This window comes from Zea mays, chromosome 1 (assembly GCF_902167145.1).
Source record: "Zea mays cultivar B73 chromosome 1, Zm-B73-REFERENCE-NAM-5.0, whole genome shotgun sequence".
In the NCBI taxonomy this organism is placed as follows: domain Eukaryota; kingdom Viridiplantae; phylum Streptophyta; class Magnoliopsida; order Poales; family Poaceae; genus Zea; species Zea mays.
In genome coordinates this window covers 167,523,117-167,535,252 of record NC_050096.1, presented here as the reverse complement: position 1 = coordinate 167,535,252, position 12,136 = coordinate 167,523,117, and positions in this window count along the sequence as shown.

The following is a 12,136-nucleotide window of genomic DNA, read 5'->3' as shown; positions in this document are numbered from 1 at the left end:
ACCAGCAGGAACGAGCTCAATACATTCAACAGAGCCTAACGCCAGACCAGTGGGGATGATACCCTCTAAAGCGACCCCCTGATCCAGAGTTTGGGCCACCACTATACCGCCAGAGTGTGGAGGTGAACCCGCATGAACATCCATGGAAGTGCAGGAAGGAGACTTTGCTCGGACACCCTCGGGGGCTGGGTCACAGTTGGCACTACCCACTTGAGCCGGATCATCCCCGGCAACACCCTCGGGGGCTGGGCAGTGGCTTATACTCTTCACCCAAGCTAAGTCTTCCCCAGCGACATCCTCGGGGGCTGGGCGCGTGTCAGCACTATTCAAGGGGTCCAAGCTCTCTGCCGTAACCACCTCTAAGGTTGACGGGCCTTCAGCTACTTCCATGGGACCAGGACAATCCAAGTCAGCATCCCGACCCTCGAGATCATGCTCTAAGGTCGACGAGGCACGAGATGACCTCAACCCAGCATCGGGCACGACAGCACAAGTCTCTGTTGCATCAACATCCACAGGCTCTGATAGCAAATCCTCTGGGACCATATCCTCTAGAGTTTGATCAAAGTTGGCCATGGACAGTTCTTGCAGACCAATAAGGGCAGACAAAGCAGGAGAAGGAACTCCACTACTTCCACCGCTGGCGATGAACTGCCGACTGTTTTTCCGAGTTAAGGGAGCTTCATCTTCTTCCTCTTCATCCTCCACAGCGGCAACACAAGCAGCACACCCATTGGGATCAGCAATAGTTTGGGCACACCCATCGGGATTAGCGTCAGTAAGACCAGTTGCAGGCACTTCTTCAGCAGCAGGAGCTAAGGCACCGGCGTCCTCATCAAAACTGGATACTCGCCGGAGGCGTCTTCTCTTTTTCTTTTGCTCATCAGCAGAAGGCTCATTCTGACTGGTTCGGCTAGGGCGCCTCGGGCGAGTGCTGATAGGTTTTGGGACATCCAAAGTTGTATCAACCTCTGGAAGGGGCACCACTGCCAACGTACCATCAGGAGCAGCATCGGATGAATCCTCAGCTAACAGATCAAGCATATCATTTATGTCGGCATCACTAGGGTTCAGAGGCACTTCAAAATAAACCTGTCGTTCATCATCAGGGATTGTCCCGAGCGAAGCGACCAAAGTATTGACTTCTTCAGCAGAGGGTCACACTCTAAGGCCCAAATTGCTGTCAGTCACAGGCGGATTTGACACAAAAAGGGTGAAAGCTTTGGGAGGGGGTAGGTTCCAAGCCGAGTATGCCACTGGAGCACCAACATTTGAAACTTTACCCCTGAGGATCATTTCAAGTCGGCTTACCAAATCAACAGAAGGAATTCTCCTATTGGTAACCCGAGTTGAGTCGGCCAGCCCTCGATACAGATATGCCGGGTAGGCCCTGTCTTTCAGTGGCTGAATGTTCTTGAAAACAAAATCAGTGACCACAGCTTCGGCAGTCAGACCTCTCTCTTTCAGTAATCCGACTTCAGTAAGCAGCACGCCTGCCTCGGCCACTTCCTGATCTGTGGGAGACTCAGTCCAACTCGGAGTACGAACGTCTGGCTGTCTTCCTGACCGAGAGGGGAGAGAATTTCCATAATTATCAACTATAAACCACTCCAGACGCCACCCTTTAATGCTATCTTTGAGGGGAATCTCAAGATACTCGGTTTTCCGCCCACGGCGCATCTCCAAACTGGCACCTCCGACCAGCTGGTGTTGCCCCCCGGCCATCCCAGGGCGACAATGATACAGATACTTCCACAAACCGAAATGCGGCAGCACACCGAGGTAGGCTTCGCATAGGTGAACGAAGATGGAGATTTGGAGAATGGAATTAGGGTTCAAATGGGTCAAGTTGATATGATAAAAGTCAAGAAGGCCACAGAAAAAAGGAGAGATGGGAAGGCCGAGGCCGCGGAGAAGAAAAGGAGCATAAACTACTGACTCGTGGGTATCTTCGGTTGGGACAGTAGTCCCGTGGCAAATCCGCCAAGAACAGAGTTCCTGCGGAGGAAGAACCCCGATGGAGACGAGGCGGAGAAGCTCAGCTTCGGAAATAACAGACATGTGGTTACCTGCGAAGGGTAACTGACTGTTGGGGTCGATTGCGGGGATCACTGCAGCAGACGAGTTCGCAGTTTTCCTCTTGGGCGCCATCTTGCTTCTCACTGGCGAACAGAGTAGGGGGCGAGTGGCAGAGAAGATTCAGATGTGGGAATGCAAGAACTAGGGCACGGAAAGCAAAGGCGGCTAAAAGCGCAACTCTTATGGGATATTCTTGAGCCAGATACCCTTTCAAAAAGTGCCCAGTCATCACCCGACGGTTATTTCCAAAATCCCAGCATGCCATGTGGACATCCGACAGTTATTTCCAAAAAAGCCGGCGCGCCACTTCATCACTCGGCGTTATCTCTAAAACGCTGACCTCGCGTTCAGTCGCTCGGCATTACTTCTAAAATGCCGACGCCGACCTTCAATCACTCGGCGTTATCTCTAAAACGCTGACCTCGCGTTCAGTCGCTCGGCATTACTTCTAAAATGCCGACGCCGACCTTCAATCACTCAGCGTTGCCTCTATAACGCCGACCTCGTGTTCAAATCGCTTGGCATTACTTCTAAAATGCCGACGTCGACCTTCAAGTCACTCGGCGTTGCCTCCAAAACGACGAACTTGTATTCTATTGCTCGGCATTATCTCTAAAATGCCGACGCCGACCTTCAATCACTCGGCGTTGCCTCTAAAACGCCGACCTCGTGTTCAAATCGCTTGGCATTACTTCTAAAATGCCGATGTCGATCTTCACTGACTCGGCATTGCCTCTAGAACGTTGATTTCGTGTTCGATTGCTCGGTGTTGCCTCTAAAAACACTGATGTCAACCTTCAATCGCTCGGCGTTGCTTCTAAAACGCCGAAACCGACTAAAATATCACTCGACAGCTACTTCTGGAGGCGTCAATGTGATGTGCAAGTTATTCATCAACTATATCAAAAGAATCAGTTCAACATCCAGAGAAAGCGAGTCATCGAAAAGGGGGTCAACGACAGTTCTTCATTAAGGGGAAGTTAATAAGTTTACAAACCAACTCTTCGCGAGTTGGTGCTTCCCTACTTCTACTCTACATTACTACCACTACTAAACTACACTATGCTACTCTACATTACTACTACATTATTTTAACTACACTATACTAATATCTAAAGACCAGTGGCGTTTAGCCACTGGCCTTGCCGCTGCTGCCTGTGCTGCTGCCGCCTCTGGTGCTGCCCTTGTCGCCGCCGCCTCCGCCGCCGTTGCCGCCGTCACCGTCGCCGTCTCCACCGTCGTCGTCGTCGCCGCCGTCGTCGTCGTCATCTTTGTCCTCGCCGCCGTCCGAGTCCTCCTCGTCCGAGGGGAACTCAGACTCATCCGAGCCCTCGAGCCCGGAGCGCTCGACGGCCCGGATGTACGTCCAGACCTCCGCCGCAAGCCCCTGGGAGTCGTCTGAGTCATCAGACGACGCCGGGGGAGAGGCGGGAGCCGGAGATCCCTCGGACTCGGAGGAGAACTCCTCCTCCGAGTATTCCGAGTCACCGAAATCCTCCGACGGAGGAGTCGGCTCACGCTTGCGTTTGTGACCCTTGCCCATGGCGAAAGCAGATAGAAGGGAGGAGAAGGATGCAGTAAAGAACAGCGAAGAGATGTGAAAAAACCAGAGGAGCAAGGGCGTTATTTATAGAAGGGAAAGGCAACCGCTCACTTCCAACCGCGGTCACTGAACAGTCGCAAAGCATTCAATAAGCACTCCCACCCATCTGAAGACACGTCAGACGGCTGACGCCGTTTCATGCAACACTACACCCATTGGGACTCCAGTCAACAGCGCAAAGGATATGATTACACTAGCCGTCCCATCACATTACTACTCAGAAGCAGCCGGCTAAAACACTCAGCGTACCAAGCCGTCCCTTGCCCACACCCATTGGGGGGGGGACGCCCAGGAATTATCAGTATATTTTTCAAAACGGTCACATCCGTGCAGGGCATGCAGTAAATACCTCAAGACAAAAATGAGATACCAGTAAGGATCAGAGGAAAGCCAAATATAGCCAGCAAAGTACAAGATATGACCGACAGAAGCGATGTGAGGACTAGACAGAGAACGTCCATCAAACGTCCAATCAAGTCGCAGAAGCAAATAAATTGCAAGATATGGATGGATTGCAAACTCGGCTGCTAAAGACAAGATATATGCTGACCTCTGCAGCAAAATGTTGATGACATAATGCTGACCTCCAAAGCATAATGCAAATAGCTTTATGCCAGTTTTTACAAGCAAAAGGAAGACCTTCGAATGGATTATCTTTAAAAAAATCCATTTGAAGGTCGGGGGCTACACCCATTGGGTGCACCTCCGGTGCACCCCATGGACTATCATTCCAAACCGAGATAATGCCGACTTCTAAGGCGTGGGACAAGATTAAAAAGACCAATCCTCAACCGAGATGCAGGAGCGCGAATGGAGATAATTTCTGGTGAAGACCTTCGAGTAGATTATCTTCTAAAAAAATCCACTCAAAGGTCGGGGGCTACACCCATTGGGTGCACTTTCGGTGCACCCAATGAAGTTCAGAATCCTACAAACCAAAATGCCGACTTCTAAGGCACAAGCACAAAACTAAACTTCGGTCGAACGAGTGATCGGAGCAAAAGAAGACAGCAGGAAGCCATTTTCTGGACCTTGGATCTTTGGGTTGATTACCTCTAAATCAACCCAAAGATCGGGGGCTTGTGGGGGATAGATATCCCCTAGGTCCACTAAAGGAGTAAAAGACCTCGCGGAAGGCCCAAGGGCCTAATAAATCGCAAGGTCATTCCTTCGTGGGCCTGAGGAGAAACGACCAACAAAGCAGAGAAGACGTAAGACCGGATTGATGCAAACCCGGACGGCCCACAACATCGAGCGAGTAAATCACAACGGAGACCCGACTTTCCCGCGCTGGAGCCCTCATGCTACGGAGCCATGCGAGGATAAGTCGGCGAAGGTTATGTAGGGATAAACTCGGGAGGTTCACTACCTTTTAGCTACTTGTTGTTATCATATCCACGTGTACTGCCCCACGGTCGAGTATATAAGGCCTAGGGGGCACCCCTTCAGATCGATCGACCCTACTTTACTTAGCCCCCCACGTAAACTCTCTGTGCCTCCGTTCCAGAGAGCCCTCTTGTAACCGCCCTCAAATACTCATCAGGACGTAGGGTGTTGCGCATCTCTAAGCGGCCCGAACCTGCAAATCTTGTCCACTGTCCCTCGTGCAATCGGCACGAACCATTTTGCTACAGTCGTTGACACCGTCCTACTCCTAAAAACACCTTGAGGGGTAACCCCAGGTGTGCGGTCGGACCCAAAACACCGACATATTTAGACACACAAAATTTAGACTATATATATATATAGGGCAGGTATAACGGGAGCCCTGGGCTTCGGATATTAAAGGAAGCCCAGGTCGGTTCCCGAGGTCTGGCCGATGGAACAGGCGCGCCTGTGTTTTAACGTGGGGCTGAGAGCAGGCATGCAGGACAGACGGCGCCGTGACGCGGTTGTTTGAATGGTAAGGAAATTGCGCGGAATTAAAGGGAATATATGTCACATGCAAACGTGATTACTGGGATACGTGGGCGCGTAAATTATGGATCTTGCATGGTAAGTAATGTGCGGAAGGTAAAAAAACATGAAGCATAAGATGTTGAAAGATATGGCATAAAACCGAAGCGGCATAATAGATGCATAAACATTATATACCGAATGGCGTAAAATGTTGTGTTATTGTGCGTAAATTTTATATTATGAATTTTAGTTTGACAAAGACGTCGCCATAATATCGGGACGGTTTCCGAAAATAATGGGGAGACCCTGTAAACGTGGATGCGGTTACTTTTATAGTATCCGAGATTTGCTTTCATTCAGAAAAAAAGACCACTAAGACTGCATAACTAATCGGAGTTGGAGATGGCCGGCTCTGGAGGGTCGCCGACGATGGAAGGAGATGGCGTTCGTCTTGATCCAGAGACAGAGGGAGGAGTTGGTGGTAACTCACTGGTGACACCACCGCCTGCTCTAATGGGTCCTGCGATCGCCGAGATGAGCATAGGGGAAGAAGGAGAACAAAGGGTTCGACCTCCTATGTCCAATATTAGCTCCAGGGAGATGGATACGCCACAGATACTGCGTTCACATGTAAGTCCAGTCGTTGTATTTGATTATCGATTGATTATATTGTTGTGAACATATTCAATGGTACAAACAACAATGACAATGAAATAGCAGGCAAAAAACATTGATCCAACTATAGTGCCAACGGTAGGGATGACTTTCAAGGATGTTGATGATGCATATAAATTCTATAAAAGGTATGCATATGAAGTTGGATTTCCACTGAAGAAATACAGAGAGAAGACATTCAGTAAGTGGATAAATTGTTCACGTGAAGGTAAAAGTGCAGCAAAATCAAATGATACACCTAGGATGAGGAATAGATCATCGGGGCGTACACAATGCAAAGCTGGAATAAAATTAAAAAAAATATATGATGATGAAAACAAAATGGTTGTAGCTACAAAAATTGAACTGGTAAACTTGGAGCATAACCATGAGTTCATAACTGACGAAGCAGAGAAACAACATTTACGTTGCAACAAAATTAGGGATGCTGAGTTCATAAATTTTGTGGATGCAATGCATGATAGCCGAGTGCCGCAGCATTGCATAGTTGATTTCATATCAGAAATGCATGATGGGCCGGAGAACGTACCGGTAACTGCTCAAGATCTGAAAAATATGTAAGCAATACTTTTTTGTTACATGTGTATATATCAATAGCCAGGAATTTTACTATAGTAAATGTTTGTGTAACAATTTTTTGTTCAAACAAATGTAGGAGGGCAGCCAGGAGAAGAGAAAACTGCTCAAATGATGTAGCCAAACTTTTGGCTTTCTTTAGAGAATGCAAAAAACAGAATCCACAATTTTTTTGTGATTTCCAGCTAGACGATGATGGGAAAATAGTTAGTATTTTTTGGTCACACGCAAGCATGCAGGGGGAATACGCAGATTATGGTGATGCTGTGACATTTGATACAACACACAAGACAAATATATATGATAAACCACTGGGCATGTTTGTTGGAGCTAACAGCCATCTGCAGTGTACAGTGTTTGGATTTGTTTTGTTGGGAGATGAAACAGTACAGACTTTTGAATGGGCTTTCAATTCATTCAAAACATGTATGGGAGGCGAGGGTCCAAGAGTTATGCTTACAGGTATGTGATATATAAATTTGTTATGCAAAACAATGAATTAATTTATTGTGAAAATAACTGAATAATCTGTGAACAATTACAGATCAAGATCCTGCAATGCCAATTGCTCTGAGAACTGTATTTCCAAAAACAATTCACAGACTGTGCTTATGGCATGTACAGAACAGATTTATGCCATTCCTGAATGAGATATATGCCAGGTTTGCTGTTAAGGATTTTAAAACAACATTCCAGTCTATTATACATCATCCATTAACTCCTCATGAGTTTGAATGTGCCTGGGAAATGATGCTAGAGGAGTTCAATCTTCATGAAGATATAACTCTACGCAAATTATATGAAATAAGAAAAGAATGGATACCTGCATTTTTTAAAAATGACTTCTGTGGGGTAATGGTATCTACACAACGAAGTGAGAGCATGAACAGATTAGTGAAGCAATCACATGTAGATGCGAACACCCCACTGCATGAGTTCGCTAAACAAATGATGAAAATGTTGCACAGCAGGAAAATGAAAGAATCAAAGGAGGCATTGGTGAGCAAGGTATGTCGTGCTTGTTAGCAATAACAGTTTGCATATAATTATGTAAATAATTTGTTTAATTATGATAATAATGTGTTATAGGCACCAAGGACAACAGATACATTATATAGGTTCGAAGTGAGAGTCTCTAGAGCATACACCAGAGCTGTTATGAATAGATTCGAGGAATCAATGAAATACGCCACTGCATACAAAATATTAAAGGACCCAGACGGATGTGATAATGAATGGATCGTACAGCATACAAAATGGTCTAATAAAATTGTGTGGGGACAACATCAATTCAAGATATCAGCAGACATAGAAGCTGGGGAGTATACATGCGAGTGCAAACAGTGGGAACATACAGGTTTGTACGTATTATGTTGGTTAGCATAAAAAATTTGCATACTAGAGAATTTGATGATTGTAGTACAATTAATGTATATTTTTGAAATAATGGTTCGTTTTCATGTTTTCAGGTCTATTGTGTGTTCATCTTTTAAGAGCCTTCATGCATCTTCAAGTTGAAAAGATACCTTCAAAGTATATATTGCAAAGGTACACTGTCTCATCAAGAAAAGATGTTCCGTTTGAAAGAATTGATAAGAGCTTCAGGGGGGGACGATGGAGTTACTAAATCATACAGACAGAAAATGTTGTTAACGAAAACTATGAAAGTAGTTCGTCAGGCGTGTATGTCAAAAGCAGGGTACGATAAGGCGATGGATGTGTTGGATGAGCTCGATGTCGTTCTAAGCCGATTGGAGCTAGATATTGGATGTAATGAGTCAACAGATGTTAGTGATAATGAGGAAGACAAGGTAATAATATTGCAGATGTTTTAGTGTTATACTATTTGTAACATAAATTATGCATAAGTAACATGTTATTTTGTACCAGGAAGAAGAGTTGAATAAAATTAATGCTAGCGATGGGATGGAAGATGACAATACAATTACATGTCATAATAAGGTATGTAAAAGATATATATATATAAGCTTGCATGAAGTATTGTATATAATGAATATATAATATCAATGTAATAAGCAAATAATATTTTGTAGGATTCGCATAACACCAGGACTGGATGTGAACATGCATTAACAATAATAACAACTGGTAACCAGGTACATATTAAAATAATATTGTTTATTTGTCTAAAATGAAAATATAATTTTATGCTGCATGTAAATGTTGATGTATTTGGGTTGGGCTTTAAAGGAGGACAACATGAGATTTTCACATGAGGTTGGTGATACAAGTTCTCCGTGTCACGTAGCACATGAACAAATGGAAAATATTGCTGCATCGTCAGAAGCTAAAAAGGTGAGCATTGATAAATGATTTTACTGATTGGTATAAATATATGTAAATATGCATATACTAAATAGTAACGTCTATTATTATGCAGAGGTTGAATTTTAATGTGGATGTTATAAATCTGAGTATGCCGGATCGTGCAAGACCAAAGGGACGGACAATCAAAAATTCAGAAGATAGGATTATGAGACTAGGTGCGAAAGGAGAGAAAAAGAAGAATAGGAGATGCCATTTGTGTGGAATAGCAGATGGGCATAACAGCAGAACATGTCTGTCTGTGGAAGAGAACAGGGCAAGGCTAGCAAAACTGTCTAATCGAAAGAGAGGACGGCCAGCCAGATCAAGACTAAACAATAAAACAACTGCTCCACAGTGGAATGAAACATCGACTGCAAAAAAACATCGTATTGATGAAGAAGTGGAAAATGAAGAAGCCGATGAGCATATGGATTTGGGCGAATAATTTGAAGTGTGACTAACGAGTGGTCGATTTAGAAGAAACTTGTAATATCACAATGACTTATGCTTTATTTTGTTCGAAATTCAGTAGTTTGCATGAAAGGGTTATATAATGCTGTAACACCCTGAATTTGGGGGTATAAAATTTCTTTTCTAATATCCACCAAATTCAGGTGTTACTCTCTCAGTTCTTCGCTTTCCTTTCTATTTTCCCTAAAAATGGAGAATCATTTTGTTTTATATTAGCGTAAACCTAGTGGAATGAGCCCTAGAGGCCCTTTGGTTGTTGCATTCATGTCGTTGCATGGTGTTTCTAAGTGCAAAATGTGTTTGAAACATGTTAACATATCTTATAGAAGCGCTCGGTAAATTTTCATATTTTTCGGAATATTTTTCTATTTTCCGGAAACCAAAATCCATTTATTTGTGGAACCTAAAAATGTTTTTAGAAACTCTAATTATGTTTTTTGAGTTCATTAGGTGCCAAAACATTTATAGGAATTTTTCTGGAATTTTTGAAAGTATCTATAATATTTTGAGCACAAAATATGGATTTCTAGGCTTTTTCGAATTTTAAAAATAGTAAAATCCGAATTTTAACTGAATTTTTATCTCGTCCAAACCCTAGGTATATATACATGTCCGGCTTCATCTCGTCGAGCCCGTTCCAGAACACCAAACGTTTCCCCCAAATCCAATCCCTAGCTCCCGGTATTGCTCGCCGAAGTTCGGGGCGGTTCCAACTCCGGCGAGCAATTACTCCCAATCCGTGCATCGTCTGCGGAATCCGAGGGTACCGCTGCGTTCGTCTCGTCGAAGGCTTCGTCGCAGCGCGTTCGGTTCATCGATTGGATCCCCAAATCTCCGGCAATCGACGGATTTCTCCTCGGCTCCGGCGAGGGTCTTCTTCCCCGGTGAGAAACCTCCATTGTTGCACCTAGGGTTTCTTCGTTTCTTCGTTTTCCCGTCCGTGCAGAGCCTCTCCCACTCTCCCCTCACCTTCCCCGGTGGCGACGCCCCTCCCCCGTCCGTTTCCCCTCCTCGACGGCGCCCCTTTCTCCCTCCCCGGCGGCGGCGGCGGTGGCCGGCGGTGGCGCCCGCGTCACGTGCTCCCGCGCCCGCGCGCACCCCTCCCCGGCGGCTGTGGCCGCGCCCCGCGCGCCCGGTGCGGCCGCACCCGCCCCCGGCCGGCCCGGTCTCGTCCTCCCCTGCGCAGCCTCCTTCCCCTCCTCTCTCTTCCATGGATGGGAGGAAGAAGATGAGGAGAGGAAGAAGAAGATGACAGTTCTGTAAATTAGGACGCGCGAATTACAGTATGGTTTAAAACATTCATAACTTTTGCGTTTTAAATCCGATTCGATCCATTCAAGTTGCGTTAGATTCGTATTAAAATAATCTTAATTTAGAAATATTTATCCTATTTTTGCACATTTTATTTAATTTAGTTAGACATTTGTTTAATCAGTGGCTACTAGAACGACATTTTAATTTAAAAATCTAATTTAGGAATTCGATTTGTGCATTTATAATTAGTCACCAATATGATTAACCTTAACTGAAATATTAGTTATTAATAATTATTTAGTTTAATCACGTTGTTTAATTATTAGTTTCGCATATCGGTCCGCGTGTGTCGCGGTGCTGTTTCGCGCACGTCGTCGCGTGTCGTTCGCGAGTGTTGCGCGTGTTGTTCGCACGCGTTGTCGTGTGCCGTTCGCGTGTGTCGCGCGCCTTGCCGCGTGCCGTTCGCGCGTATCACGCGTTGTCCGCGCGCTAAGTCGTTTGTGTCCACGCGTTGCGCACATCGTGTTTGCACGTCGTGCGTCCTTAATTCGTCTCGCTTAGAATCGCTCATATTCATTAAGTTACTTACTTAACTGTCAACTATTAAAATAGTAAGTTAGTCAAAACTAAGTAGTAGTATTAATTTATATTTGATTAATATCAATTAATATAATTATGTTGAATTAGATGTTCTAATTAGTACTTGTTTAACGTAAACGTACTAACCCCTCGACCATAGCTTCGTCTATCATGGTTCTTTTTCTCGCGTAACCGTAGAAGCGCTCTCTATTTTATATTGCTCGCTTTTATAACATTTTATCTTGTATGGTGTAATGTTCTTATGCATATATATGTTTGTTTGCTTGTGTCTGTTTGTCTTCGCTTCGCGTTGCGATTGGATCGCGATTCGTTTCCGAACTTTGAGGAATCGACGGTCAAGCTTCGGCGACCAAGTGATCTAGCTCTTTGGGTTCCACGAAGTTGAAGACTCTGAGCATCTGTTTGGTGAAGGCAAGTGTCCTCTGACCCATTATGTCCCATTTACTTTATAATACACTGTCCCGCATACTATGAACAACCTAAGGATTTACTAGCTTTCTATTTACCTGGTCCTTGATTACCTTTTGGGCTACTATGGTTAGCTTCATGCTAGCGCTTTACTTTAATCAATGAACATGATGAGATACAATGAAGATACTATGGTTTTATTCTGGATATGATGATTTACTTGTGACATTTAAGGGGGCTCGG